Source organism: Balaenoptera physalus, assembly GCF_965194825.1.
Source record: "Balaenoptera physalus genome assembly, chromosome: 11".
Taxonomy (NCBI): Eukaryota; Metazoa; Chordata; class Mammalia; order Artiodactyla; family Balaenopteridae; genus Balaenoptera; species Balaenoptera physalus.
In genome coordinates, this window is record NC_138896.1 from 512,510 (window position 1) to 527,892 (window position 15,383).

The 15,383-nt window shown below is 39.8% G+C and overlaps 1 protein-coding gene and 1 long non-coding RNA gene across 9 annotated transcripts in view; one reads left to right on the forward strand and one right to left on the reverse strand.

Annotated features, from left to right (window-relative positions):
- The window catches only part of EXOC2 (exocyst complex component 2), a 155,590-nt gene that overhangs the window by 132,068 nt on the left and 8,139 nt on the right, over positions 1-15,383 (reverse strand). The window lies entirely within an intron of this gene.
- The window catches only part of LOC309638636, a 106,226-nt gene continuing 93,799 nt past the window's right edge, over positions 2,957-15,383 (forward strand). For all 3 annotated transcript variants that reach the window (XR_014251223.1, XR_014251224.1, XR_014251225.1), the window contains exon 1: positions 2,957-15,314. This is a non-coding gene — a long non-coding RNA (uncharacterized lncRNA). The remainder of the gene's footprint in view (positions 15,315-15,383) is intronic.

The window sequence follows — 15,383 nt, forward strand, 5'->3', positions numbered from 1 at the left end:
CAAAGGAAACCATCGTCAAAATGAAAAGATAATCTACTGAATAGGAAAAGACATTTGCAAATAATATGTCTACTAAAGGGTTAATATCCAAAATATATTCGTACAACTCAATATCAAACAAACAACCTGAATAAAAACTGGGCAGAGGACCTGAATAGGCATCTTGCCAAAGAAAACATGCAGATGGCCAACAGGCACATGAAAAGATGCTCAACATCACTAATCACTGGAGAAATGCAAATCAAAACCACAGTGGACATCACCTCACACCTGTCAAAATGCCTATCCTCAGAAAGATAAGAACTAAGTGTTGGCAAGAATGTGGAGAAAAGGGAACCCTCATGCACGGTTGGTGGGAACGTAAATTGGTGCAGACACTACGGAAAACAGTATAGAGGTTCCTCAAAAAAATTAAAAATAGAACTACCATATGATCTAGCAATTCCACCCCTGGGAATTATATCTGAAGGAAACAAAAACAGTAATTCAAAAAGATACATGCACCCCAATGTTCATGGAACTTTATTTACAATAGCCAAGATGTGGAAGCAACCCAAGTGTACGTCAACAGATGAACAGATAAACAAGATGTAGTACATATATACAATGGAATACCACTCAGCCATTAAAAAGAATAAAATTTTGCCATTTGCAACAATATGGATGGACCTGAAGGGTATTATGCTTAGTGAAAACAGTCAGACAAAGAAAGACATATACTGTATGTTTTCACTTATATGTGGGATCTAACAAATAAAGCAAATGAACAAATATAACAAAACAGAAACAGACTCACAGATACAGAGAACAAACTAGTGGTTACCAGCAGGGAGGGAGGGAGGGGATGGGTCAAATAGGGGATGGGGATTAAGAGGTACAAACTACTACGTATAAAAGAAATAAGTCACAAGGATGTAATGTACAGAACAGGAAATATAGGAGTATTTTATAATAACTTTACATGGAGTACAATCTATAAATATCGAATCACTATGTTGTACACCTGAAAATAATATAATACTGTAAGACAATTATACTTTAACCTAAAAAATAAAAAAAAAAATTAAAAAGCAATCATAATTCTGACATGTCTCCAGACTCATGTTAATGTATCAAGAACTTTTCAACTACCTGGACCTGAATGGGAATAAACAGGACTAAGAGGACCCTTTTAGGAATTAACCAGGTAATAGACACTTGTCTTATTTCTTTTGATGTTGGTATGGTGTTGATATATTTACAGTGAATAAACATACACTTAAGAGTGATTTTTTTTTTTTTTTTTTTTTTTTAGTTAACGGAATAAAAATATATCACCGTTATCACATGAATTGCAGGTCTAGTTTATAGCAAATTATATTTAGTGGGACAATAAAAACTACACTGAAACATTTCTGGATATAAGGAAGCACTTTTTCTTTTCAATGTGTTAATTTTTAAATTTATTTATACAGTCGTGATTTTACCCTTAAAAAAATAATTCTTAACAGAACCAAGGAAAGAAAATGGATCTGCATTAAGAAAGTTAAGTTTTTTCAGTTTCTCTAGGTAGACTGAAAAAAAAAGAGAGAGAGAGAGAACAGAGTGGTAGGTGCAAGGGTCAGTAAACCATGACAAGAGAATAAAGCTTTATGTGAAGGGACCAATGAACTGTCCCAATGGCAGGTACAACCCAGAGACTTTTAGAATGGGAGCACTAACACTTTTGATTGGCTGTGCTTTTTTTCCCTCTCCCACTCATACTCCCAAACTTTTAATACATTCTCCTGCTCACACAGCATGTATACTGGCCAGTGCCTTTTAATAAGGAACAGAGCAGGTAGCTGGAGAAGGCAGAGCTGAGGTTGGCAACGCAGCAGAACCTGAAGTTAAAGCTAGAAAAGCCCGAGTCTAAGAGAATTCTCCAAAACTTGCCAGATATCTGGAGGGATGCTGGGCTCTCTACCCAATGTGTGATGGGTAGGTGATCCAACTAACATTTATTCATGTTATTTTTTAAATTAATAAGCTTTATTTTTAAAGCAGCCTTAGGTTCACAGCAAAATTAAGCCAAGAGTACAGAGTCCCCAGATACCCACTGCGCACCCCTCCCCCCCCACCACACACACACAACCTCCCTTATGATGGACACCCTACCCCACACTGGTATATCTACCACAATTCATGAACCTACATTACACATCAGTGTCACCCAAAGTCCATGGTTTACATTAGGGTTCATTCTTGGTGTTGTACATTCTGTAGGTTTTCATGAAGGTATAATGACACATATCTACCACTGCAATATTTAATGTTAAATTTTAAAGGACACATTAATACCAGTTGAATGACTCAGTCATATCCCATTGCCTGACGTCCAGGCACCACATTCCGCATCTTCCTTTAAGCAGCCAGACAAGGTAAGTCTTATCAGCTCTCCTGCCTCCAAGAGGAAGCTGAGGCTCAGGGAAGTAAACTGACTTGTTCAAGCTCAGACAGTACGCAAGGGGCGGAGCTGGATACACTGCCTAACTCCAACATGCCCACTCTTGACCTGATTTTGCGCTACCTCCTAGAGCGTCTGTACTTGTGGAAATAGGACCACGTGAGATATTTTGTTTTGTTTCACTGAGGTACTAATAAGCAAGGCTAATGTTTTGGCTGGAGCTTCACTTGCTTAGTACCTCAATAAGGAAGCACTTTAATACTACATTTTGTCAATGATTTATATTCTGTAGACACAATGAAAATAAAAGCATAAGTGTTTTCTTGCTTCTCAGCAGTGTTTCTCTAAAAGAAAGAAATAGAAGAAGCTGAAATAATTTCTAAACCTGATGCGCTGATTTTTTTAATGTGAGGTTTTGCTTTACCACGGGATTATCATTTTGTGGCAAATACATTCCTTCCTATCTATACGAACAAAGGACATCTTCACTCAAGGACAATAATGCCCTTCAAAAAGGTTTCAGAATTTCATTTAAATTTTATCATTCATTCATTCATTCATTTATTTATGGCTGTGTTGGGTCTTCGTTTCTGTGCGAGGGCTTTCTCTAGTTGCGGCAAGCGGGGGCCGCTCTTCTTCGCGGTGCGCGGGCCTCTCACTGTCGCGGCCTCTCTTGTTGTGGGGCACAGGCTCCAGACGCGCAGGCTCAGTAGTTGTGGCTCACGGGCTTAGTTGCTCCGCGGCATGTGGGACCTTCCCAGACCAGGGCTCGAAACCGTGTCCCCAGCATTGGCAGGCAGATTCTCAACCACTGCGCCACCAGGGAAGCCCTAAATTTTATCTTTTTAGATAAGTAATAGATTCACATGGTAATCTAGACATATTTTAATAAACAGAAGTATATCCAAGCTGTAAGTCGCTGAATGAAGCCTTGATAGAACAACCTCAAAAACTTAACATCTGTGAATAGTCTGGAGATCTAGGTTCTTTCTAAGCTGGGCTCTGGCATTAACAACTAAAAGCCCTTGGTTACTCTTATGCGCTCTGAAACAGTTTTCTCATCTGTATATAAGGTGGCTGGATGAGATTATTCCTAAGGCCGCTTTTTAGTTCCCGATTCTATGAGAGTCTTACTTATAGGACAAAGCTTTTAAATTTAGTTACTAATGTTAAGACTATAGAAACTGGCCTCCCTAGCTTTTCACAATTAAACTAAAACTATGATAAAAGCATGTTGTTATTCTTTTAAAAATTTTTGTATTTATTATAAAACATTTTTGATATATCATTAGAAGAATCTGAATTTTTAAAAGCTTATATTTGAATATTAGGGTATTAGATAGCCTAATTATCCCTTTCATTTTCGAAAGTTATATTGCAAAGACCAGGCTACAAAGCTTTTACAGATACTTTTTAAAAATAAATTATTAAAAGTAAACCATTATAGTTACCAGATTAAAATACACAATTATTTATTTTAAAAAACAAACCACAGGTTTTTTTCATTTCCCCAGTTTTATTAAAGGAGAAACAGAGAAAGAGAGAGATGAACAGACAGACTGAGGGAAGGAAGGAGGGGAGAGGGAATGCAACATTTAGGTAAAAAGAGAGACTTTTACTATGGCTTAGAAATTCTCATTAAATAAACCAAAGAAAAATGTGGAAAAGATACTAGAAACAAGCATGATAAGTCATTTCTGTGTGACGGCACAATTAAAAAAAAATCTGCACATCTTATAAGTTTCTGTGTTAAAGATCTGTTTTGCATTTTTAAAATTTTTTTTTAAACAATAAAAATTTATTGACTATCTACTAACCTTACATCACAAGGCATTATGTCATAAGTAGGGTTTGTATATGGAGAAAAATACAATCATTAAAATAAATTGTTTTGCATTTTTATCTTGCATTTAAAGTCTACAAAAATGCCGATGAGATCAAGGATTTTAAAATGTTACAAGCAGTTTTTAAAAAAAATCTTCACAAACAGCTTTGAAAATATTCACCAAGCACTTTTGTATAACTCAGAAGTCAGAAAGTAAACAGCTTCACAAAGCTTAAACTACAACTCTGAAATGGTTATGTATTATTAATTTTAAGACACTACTTTTGAAATACTGCTGAAAACAACTGTTTAACCATCCGGTATCATAACCCTTAGAGTACTGAATCAGAATCTATTCAAAACCGAAAGAGACTGCAGGAGCAGTGAGTTCCTATGACTTGCCTAGGTCTTTTGTTTCTGTGTTCTTTCCACAACACCATGAATGGAATTCAGAAATCAGCAAAACAAAATAAATTAACAAAGTATTTTTATCACCAAATCTAGTAGGAAATTATTCATTACTGATGGAAATACAGTCATGGGAATTTACTGAGTCGGCAAAAATAAAGGCTGCCAAGTTAGTGGTTTCTCTTATTGCATAAGCCATTACGGAACGAAAATTCAACATAAAAGAATATGAACGTCCCTACTTCATGAGATTTTAATTCACTGTACTAGCCCTTTATAACCCCTTCTTCCTCTTCTCAAAATAATGAAGCAGTAAGAATTATTTTCTAAATGGAATACTGGAATACTACAGGGAAAAAAATGGAAACTTGGTTTAAATAAAAGTTATCTTGGTCCACATCAACTTGACTATTTCTTTGAATCCTTGTGTGAATAAGAAGCATTATTAGCAAGCCTCATGAATAACCAATTCAAACTTTGTAGATGATAAATCTAAACCCATGAATATATACTAACATACTTTGACGAAATACACACAGCTTGACAAGGACTATGTAACACACGAAATGCTAAACACCTTCTATGTTTCAGGTATCATACTGAGCTCTCTAAATTAAGAAAAATCCCTCAGAAAATGTTTCTATTTCTTTTTTTAAAAAACGAAGTTCCCATTTTACACAGTAGCATTTTATAATAAAATACTGACCAAATTGTTTCAGGATTCAAAGTTATTTTTATTTATTTTGTTACAATCTTTTTTCCCCCAAAAAAAAGAGTTGAGTTAGAAAAGCTTTTTCTTGTTGGCACCTTAAAAACCAAGAAAAAACTGACAGTGAACATAAAAATCAACTATCCAACTCTCTTCACCAATGAGTTTTCATGAAAGCTTTACAAAGCAAGAGGCTCAACAAAAGGTACACCTGTATAAGCCAGCAAGGGTGCAGACTTTCAACCCAATTAGCTCAGGGTCTGTGTCCGTTTTGAAAAGCCCGTAAGCTTTATGAAAAACAAAACCAGGCCAAGATGGTGGAGTAGGAAGACCCTGACCTCACCTCCACCAAAGGGCGCAAGAAACTGCAACTACATACAGAGAAACTATTGATGAGAAAACCGGAAGACTAGCAGAAAATATCTTCTGTAACCAAAAACATAAAGAAGGAACCACACAAGACAGGTAGGAGGAGTGTAGATGTGGTGCAGTTAAGACCCACAGAATGGGGTCCCCAGGTGAGCGACTCACAAACAGGAGGGTAATCACAACTTCAGAGGTTCTCCCCAAGGAGAGTGTGGTCCAAGCCCCAGGTCGGGCTCCCAGCCTGGCAGTGCTACACCAGGAAGAGCCATAGCCCCCAGGTCGTTTGGCTTTATGATCATGGGGGTTACTTTTGGGAGTGCCAGAGCGCTGTGGGAAATACAGGCTCAACTCTCAAAGGGCGCACAGAGCATCTCACAAGGACCCTGGATCAGACCCGCTTGCTGAACTTGGAGAAACTCCCAGAGAGGGAGGAGACAGCTGGAGCTCACCCTGGGGCCACAGACCCTGGGACCACAGACCCTGGGGCCACAGACACTGGTGGCAGCCATGTGGGGGAGTTCGTTCTGTCAGGAGGACACTAGTGCTGGCAAGGCCATTTTGGAACCCGTCCTCTAGCTCATTAGTGTGGACCTGGCACCGCCCACCAGCCTCTGGGCACCAGTACTGAGTGGCCTCAGGCCAAGCAACTAGCTGGGCAAGGACACAATCCCGCCCACCAGCAGGCCTGCTGCCTTAATACCCCCTGACCCCTCAGCCATCCCAGGACCCGGCCCTGTTCACCAGAGTCCAGGACCCAGCCTCACCCACCAGTGGATGGGCACCAGCCCTGGGACCCCGTGGGCCCCAACTCCAGCCACTAGAGAGCGGACACAAGCTCCAGGACCACCAGCCTGCTGTGTCAGGACCCAGCCCACCCACTAGCAGGCCAGCACTAGCCCCAGAACCCCCTGGGCCCCAGCCCTGCCCACTGCAGGCCAACACCAGCTTTGGAATACCCTGGACCCTGCAACCAGACATGTCGGTAACTGGTCCCACCCACTGCTGAGGGGACATCAGCTCAAGGACCCCCCAGGACCCTGCAGAAGACACTCAGGAACCTGGCTCTGCCCACCAGTGAGCTGGCACTAGCCCCAGAACCTCCTGGGCCTTGTCTGTGCCCATCAGCAGGGCAACACCAGCTCTAAGACATCCTGGACTCCTCAGCCTCAATCCTCACCTTCCCTGCTCCTCTTCCTCCCGTGAAAGGAGCTTCGGGGTTCCCGCCTAGATTGAGAAAAGGACAGGCACGTCCATCGCAGAAACCCGCGAACAGTCCAACTGCACGAAGGGATTAAAAACCATCCCTCGGGGCAAGGAGCCACCTTCACCTCTAAGAGCAGGCATCCACACACAGCCGCCTCAGTCAGGACGCCCGTGGCGCTGAGGCCACAGGTCCTCCGTGTACCAGGGCACCTAGCTGTGTGCTCTGCGGCCTCATCTACAGGTGCCACAGGTGCCGTGTGCTCCGCAGCGTCATCTAACACGTAAACGACACAAGGGACACCTTACCATGTTTGTAAATACAGATCTACACCAGTTTCAGGCTCCTTAGTATTCCACTGTATGGATGTATAATTAAAGTGGCATTGAGATGGCTTCCAATTTTTTGCTATTGGACCATGACAATGGACACTTGGCTGCAAAAGATTTTTGCACGTTTACCCAATTATTTCCCTTCATTACATTCAAAGAGGGATCGCTGGCCAAAGGATGTACATTTAAGAGCCTAACGTGAAAACCAAACTGGCCTGCAGTGCTATCAGCACATCTCCCACCAGCAACAGTGGGTGTCAGAACCTGTTTAATCTGCAGTGATCTGAAAGGCAAAACAAAGTAAATGGTTTCAACTTGCACTGTGTGTAAATTCCATTTTCATCACCTTTGCATCTCTTTATTAGGCTTAATTTCCTTAACTGTAAGCTCTCTAGTGGGAATGTTCACCCTGTGTCCACTGTCCCCACTGTCCAAATCTTCCCAGTTATCACTGTCTTTTCACATTGGTTACGGTGCTCTTGGGCCTCGGAAAATTTTGAGTCTTTTAACATCAAACCCATTGACCTTTTCTTCGCCACTCTAGAGTCATGCATTCAAAGTCATGTTCCTGGTACTTTAATGCTGGTTTAATCTTTATGATTATTTACCTCATTTGGAATCTATTTTGGAGTACTGAGAATAGCTGGTCGACCACAATACCATCTCATTGAATAACCCACTGTCTTCTCCACTGATCTGAAATGCCACTTTTATCTCTGACAAAAATTCTCATTTTGAGTCTGTTTCTGGACCCTCTATATTTCACCCACTGATCTATTTTGCACCTATGGCATAACTTAATTTTACATTATAATCAATTATCTGATAGGACAATTAATCTTTAACAAGTTCTCTTAGCCATCTCTCAGAGATATTGGTCCAGATGAACTCTAAAATATTTTATTTGATTCTAAAACTAACCCTACTAGAATTTTGATGGGAATTATCACCACCATGACATACTCTATTTATACTTTTTTGTCTATCTCTACTGACTAGAGTATAAGTTCCAGTAGGGAAGGGGTTTTTGTCTGTTCCACACACTGCTGTACACCCAGAATTTAGAACAGTATGTCATACAACTGATGCTTAACACATATTCGTTAAATGAACAAATGTATCAATTACACAGAATTTCAGGATAATTTCAGGACATTTAAAATAGCTACAACATTGAATCTTCCCACTTACTCATTTTTTATGACTGTCAATAAACTATTCAGCTCTGTTCACAGGGATAGTTCATGTAATTTATCTGAAACCAACTTATTGCGCCTCTCTCAATTGAAATAATTTCCCAAAAGACCTTCTATGTTTTCTCTGCAGAAAATTTCATCACCTTCAAATACTGTAACAGCCTTGGCTCTTACTCTTCAATATTTGTGTCACTTATTTCAGTTGCCTTATTGCATTTGCTGTAACACCCCAACCAGTGTGAACTGTGGTATTCGCAAGCACAGGTGTGACCGTAGCAGGCAAGCCTCTAGAGCAACGCTTCTCTACCTGTTTGCCTTCCTACCCCAGGAGAAGTCTTTCTATTTAGGTCTTTTTCCCAGTTACCCCCAAGAAGTTTCAATATCATAATGTAAAACCTGTATTAGGTACTGTATGTTTATCTGCACTTTATACATAAAGGTTAAGATGTTTTTGTCCCCTCAAGAGCTAATTTTCAGTTATTGCTCCTGTTAAGAATACATGCTCTAGCATTTCACCACTAAGATGTCTGCTATTGATATTACGTAGTTATCTTACAGAAAATATCTTTATTCTTATTTACTGAAAGTCTATTTTTTAAATCAGAAATGAAGTTTTAATTTTATCAAATATTTTTTCAGCATCTTTCAAGATAATTTTTTTACTTATTAATACAGTGAATTGAAATAATTTTCCTGTTAATGAATTAGCGGGCATTCTAGGAATAAACATTACTTGGTTCCATTTTACTAGTCCTTTAGGCATTCCTGGATTTGATCTGCTAATACTTTATTTAGGAGTTCTACATCTTTAATCTTATTTACAATTAGTCAGAAATTATCTTCTCTTTTACTCCATTGCCTGTTTGTTGTAGTAGCAGGAAGCACTCAGCAGTTTACAAATATTATTAAGCATTTACTGTATCCAGAGCGCTACTGCTACCTTATAGAAAGAATCTGAAGTTTTCGATACTTGTCATCTTATAAATAGTACAGGAATATTGTTCCTTGTAGGTTTCCTATTACTGGCCTATAATACCATCTCATTCTAGTACCACGCTGGGTATGATTATTTGGGAATTTGCTTAAGGATTATGGGTATGTATTTTATAAATCTTCAGACAATTTTAGTATATTTTTCAGAAAGTCAGATATTTTGTTCTGATTTTCAAGTTTAATATCATTCTATTTTCTTCCATAGCTGTCATTTTATTACTTTTTTCATTGTCTTGAGTATCTGTAAATATCTTTTTCATGGTTAGACTGGTCAATATTTTGTTTTAATGACTTTTTATAGTAACAGTCCTTGATGTAAGCTATAAATTCTACTTTCTTTTTCAGGAGCACTGTTTCTAATTCATTACTGACAGCTTCAACATGTATTAACTCCTCTTCCTTGCATTTTATTTTGCTTTCTTTTTCTATCTGTCTGGACTGAACACTTAGTTCATTTGTTCTAATCCAATATAATTCTTACTCTTGGTCCCCGCCATGGGTAAGGCTTTTTTCCTCTAGCTTACTTCAATATTTCCTCTTTTTGATTTTCTGCAGTTTGAATATAATATGATTAGAGGCAGATTTTCTAGTACTGATCCTACTTGATATTCTCCGAGCTTCCTGGATCTGCCGTTTGTCTAGTATTAACACTGGAAAATTCTCAGTCATTACTGCTTCACATCATTTCCACAGAGAGGGGGCAAATGGAGACTCACCCAGCCTGCCCCCCAGAGCCCCCCCTGACACCCCATGATCATCCCCCCACCCTGTCCTCCACCCTGTCCCTTAATCTGTACACTGAATAAGAAAAAAAAAAAAATCTTACAGAGGGAACAAAGTGAAAAAAAATCACAAAAATCACAAAAAGGAAAGAAGCCACCTGTGGTCCAAGTCCCTCTCACCAAGCATCAGCTCCCTAGGTAAAAGATCCAAGACCCTCACACAGGAGCTTGGAGCTTCCTAACGGTGGTTCCTTAAGCAAGAAATGAGCCAATAGTGGCTGGAGATAATCTGCAGTGATTTTCTCACTTTTTGGTCACAAGAACCCTTTACTCTTTTTTTAAAAAAAAGAGAGGGGGGACCCCAAAGGGCTTTTTGTTTATATAAGTGACAGCAATTAATAGTTAGTTTATTAGAAATTAAAACCTATAGGATGCTTCAGTGGCTTTTTTATTTCTAGTGTGAAAAGCTGTAGTAATGTTTGCCTTTAAGAAGCTCATAATGTCTACACTTAAAACCATTCAACTCCTTTTTCTTCAAGCTCTAAATGATTGGTCTCACAGTGATGCCACGGCTTAACTGGCAGGATGATCCTCTAAAAAAATGTTCCGAAAAGTATGCAAGACCAAGAGAACACTTAAACAAATTGGTTAAAAAAAATGACACGTGGGGGCATATATACACACATATATATATTTAGCTAACTATTTGCCATTTTAGAATACTTACTGCCAGGAACTTTTTCCATAAATTTAAAATCATTTTTTATATATACATTTGTATATGTATACATATTATGCATATTTATATAATTTATGTATAAATATGTACATATACACACACACATACACCCACACACACACAAATACATACGTAACACAATATATAAAGCTTCCATGGGACAGTTTCCTGACCAGATGTTTAGAAGAGCTACAGCCTGCATATCAAGTGACCTTTCCTGGACAAGACCCTATTGTGAAGAGAGAGAAAAACCTACCCAACTGACACAAGCCTAGCACAGAAAGCTTCTAATAAACAGGTAAGCCTGGTTCTGACCTTGGAGGCCTACAATCTGGGCCACACTGGGGGGCTGCTATCCTCCAGCAACGACGCCAGGCCAGCACCACTGTCCCTCCTGCCCTCAGAGCCAAGGACAGCCTGCAGGTCCAGATGCAGGGAAACAGGTCGACCACCTCAGCCAGCTGTGCTTGTTTCCTGCGATGGATCCAATGGAAATTCAAGCTCTGGGCTAGTAATTTATATGAGCATTTTCAACTTTTGCCAATAAAAAAATATAATTTCTTTCTTTAAAAAATTAATTATATAATCTATATATTTACAACTGTGTTACTATATAATTTTTATATATGATTTTAGAATGTATAGAAAAAGTTTAGTTTTCTAAAATGCTAAGTAGTTTTATTAATAATGGTAAGATTATCAGAGATTAAACAGCTTGTCCAAAGTCACAGCTAGTGAGTGGCAGAGTTGGGATTCAAAACCAGTCCTCAGAGCCATGTTATTCTGATTCTCCATGTGGTTTTTCTTTTCTTTTTTTTTTTTTACTTTTTATTATGGAAATTTTAAACACACGTAAGAGAGACCAGCATAATGAACCTCCATGTTCCCATTTTGTCTCTTTTTCAACTACATCTCCTCCTCAACACACTTTTATGTTGTTTTTGAGGGAGTATTTTAAAGCAAATCCCAAATATCATACCATTTCATCCATAAATATTTCAGTTTGTGTCTCTATAAAGGACTTTGTACTCAGCCCAAGTCCAACTGTTCTATACTGTCTCAAAAATTATTTCTGACAGGGACTTCCCTGGTGGCACAGTGGATGAGACTCTGCGCTCCCAATGCAGGGGGCCTGGGTTCGATCCCTGGTCAGGGAACTAGATCCCACATGCATGCCACAACTAAGAGAGCGCATGCCACAGCTAAGAAGCCCGCGTACCACAACTAAGGAGCCCACGAGCTGCAATTAAGGACCCCACCTGCCGCAACTAAAGAGCCCACGTGCTGCAACTAAGGAGCCCGCCTGCCACAGCTAAGACCTGGTGCAACCATATAAAAATAAATAAATATTAAAACAAAAATTATTTGTTACAGTTGATGTGGTGGAATGGGGATCCAACCAATGTCCCTAAGAAAAGGAAGGAGGGAGGGAAAAAAATCAAAACCAACGCTACCTTTGTACATCTATTTGATGAATATGGACAAAGGCTGAGGACAGATTCCAGAGGTTAACGTTCTTGGGAGAGGGTAGAGGGTCAGAGAAATCATGCTTTTAATACATTTTTACACGGCTTTCCCTGTGGCAGTGAGCACATATGTAAACTTCTGAGGTGCAGTTAGCCTTGGGCTATGCAGAAAGGCCAATTCCGGAGCACAGTACAGAGCAGCCCTCATGGACGGGGACCCAGGCAGTCTACCACTTCCTTAGGAACAGTGACCACAGGATGTTTCCTCTTGGTAGTTCAGGACCTGCTCACTACTCCTGCAAATCCATTTGCACAGGAAAGGGATAACAATAGCATCCCCTACATTTAAAAAAAAAAAGGAGAAAAAAAGAATTATTGTACCAAGGTCCCTGATAAAGAACAGTCCTCAACGGGTTTGGTTAGGACTGCATCGTATTCTTTTCTGTACTCCCAGCACCCAGCCCAGGGCCAGAACAAGTGGACACTTGGCAGATGGTGGCTGGGAAAAGAGACCAGGGAACACATGGGCTCACTGGCGCTCTCTTCTTCTGGCTCTTCAAGGACAGCAGCAAACCTGAGGCCATGTGGGATTCCAGCTATGAGACACCACCGAGAGGTGGCCTTTGAGAGGGATGTCGACCTGATTTGTCCCACTGCAGGACAGACGCCATTCCTTGATTCTGTACCGTATCCCATTGGTTTTTTAAACCAATAAATCTGTGCCACAATAGCAATCACCAAAAACTGCTATAGAAACTGAGTCCTCCAACTGTACCCTAAAAGTTTACTCGATCACCCTATGACAGCGCCTCTGGCCACCCATCCCAGAGGCGCTCACTTTACAGGCAGGTTAGAGTTCGCGCCACAGGAAGGAATCAGAGGCGAATCCAAATTAACCACCAAGACCCGCGCAGGACAACTCCTCTTCTTGGGCTGCCTCTGGGAGGGGTGGCCTCCAATTGTAACGCCCAAGAGGTGAAAAGTTTCCTATTCTATTACCGCTTCCATAAAGAATTACCTGAAAATCAGAAATCTAATGTGTACAGTCAGATCTTTAATACTGAGTCCCCTTTTCCCAAAAAATACTTAAAATGTTTAAACCAAAATGAGTTTTACCCCTCATAAATCTCTGATTAGAAAAATATTTATTTTTCAACCATCTTTTATTTCTACAAAAACCAAACCAAAACTGATTTAAGTTTGATTTTTCAGTTTAAAAACTCCACACATAAAAAAGGAGCAGTACTGAGAATATAAAAAAATATTCCAAAAAAGAAACCACAAAAGACTCCAACTCTTCGGGCCTAAATAATGTAAAGTCCAAACAAAGACAGTGATTCTTCCCTTAGGCTTAAAGATGAATTTGTCTCCAACAGAGAAGCATTTGAAGATGCTATTTTTAAAAATGCTGCCAAGGTATTGTGGCTCTACAGACGCTCTTCTCTGCCCTGCAAAGGACTCACTGCTCTTGAGGGCAGTTTCCACTCCAGTGGCCCCTTTTCCTGCTTCCCTGCTCAGGGCTCATTCCTGGGGGACTCAGCCCAGTAAACTCGAAGCAAGAAATGGAGGGACTCAGTCCAATTAGGATTTATCCACTGAGAGTTCAAACAACCGGTTAGCAATGACACTGATGACACTGTGCAACTCAGGACCCTGCAGGACCGCTGTGGCAGAGGGCTGGGTGACAGGCAGTACACAAGTGGCACTTCTATCAAAGATAAGCCTAGAGCATTTCACAGCTCCTGTTAAATATTTGTTTCCAAAACAGAAGTTCAATTTTATTTTTAATGATTACTTGACTGTAGCATCTATTTATCAGTGTTTTCTCTCTCTACATAATTTTCATGTGCTACGTAAAAGACATAATGAAATTACTAACACTACACACATTTTGCCATAATCAACACACAAAGTTACATATTTTATGATTCCATCTACATGAAAATTCAGAACAAGTAAACCCGTAGAGACAGTAAGTAGATTAGTGGTGGCTAGAGGAGGGGAATGGGAAAGGATTGATAGTGGAGTGATGAAAATGTCAGAGAATTAGATTGTGGTGATGTGTACATGACCTTGTAACTATACTAATTTTGCTTCAGAATTCCTAGGAGCATTAGATTATCATTATCACCACAAACACAGAACCCCCCAAAAATGGACACAGAGGAAATACAGGATGGCAGTATTTTTTTTTTTAAAGCATTTGACACTACTAAGTTCTAAAATCTTCTGATACAAGATCAAATGAGACTAAGGCAGGCCAAGGCCAGGACTGAAAGGGAGCAAGGGAGAGGAGGAAGGCTTTACCCTCTCAGCTCATTTACTGAAACCCAGGGTTAAAATCAGCGGGAAAAGCAGTCGAACAACAATAAGCCACCTATATTAGCCCCTCTGGAAAGCGTCAGTGGCCTAGCCTTTCCAGTCCTGAACAGGCATCAGCAACACCAACTCCATTCCAGCAAGACTGCTGGGAAGACAGGGAGAGGAAGAAGTAAACAATGGAAAATCCCAATGACATCAACAGTCCACATGTGCTCACTTTAAGTCACAAGATACTTAACCATCTCTATGAGAATGTTCAGGAATGAGAGAGGAATGAAATCAAGAAACTAAGCTATTTATAATGAAAGAATTAGGAAAAAAAAAGATATTATCCTAAATTTATATTATTGCATGAAAACAAAGTTTCATTTGTCTCATTTAAAAAAAAAACTGAGTAAATTTAAAGATCCAATTGGCTTTATTCAACAATTCATGAATTAGGCAACACCCCATCTAGCAAATAGAAAGGCGGTCCTCCTCCGCGCTGTACCCAGTGGAAGACTTCTGCAGGCAGAAGGGGCTGGATAAAGAAGTTACCAGCACAGAGCTGTTTCAGGCAAGGTCACCTTCCTCCGGGGAACAGCAGAGATTACCTCACTGGCCTGACCAGGTAATTTCAGACTGACTGGTTAAGACTATCTTCCTGGGAAAGCCTGAAACTGCAATTAAATTAGGTATT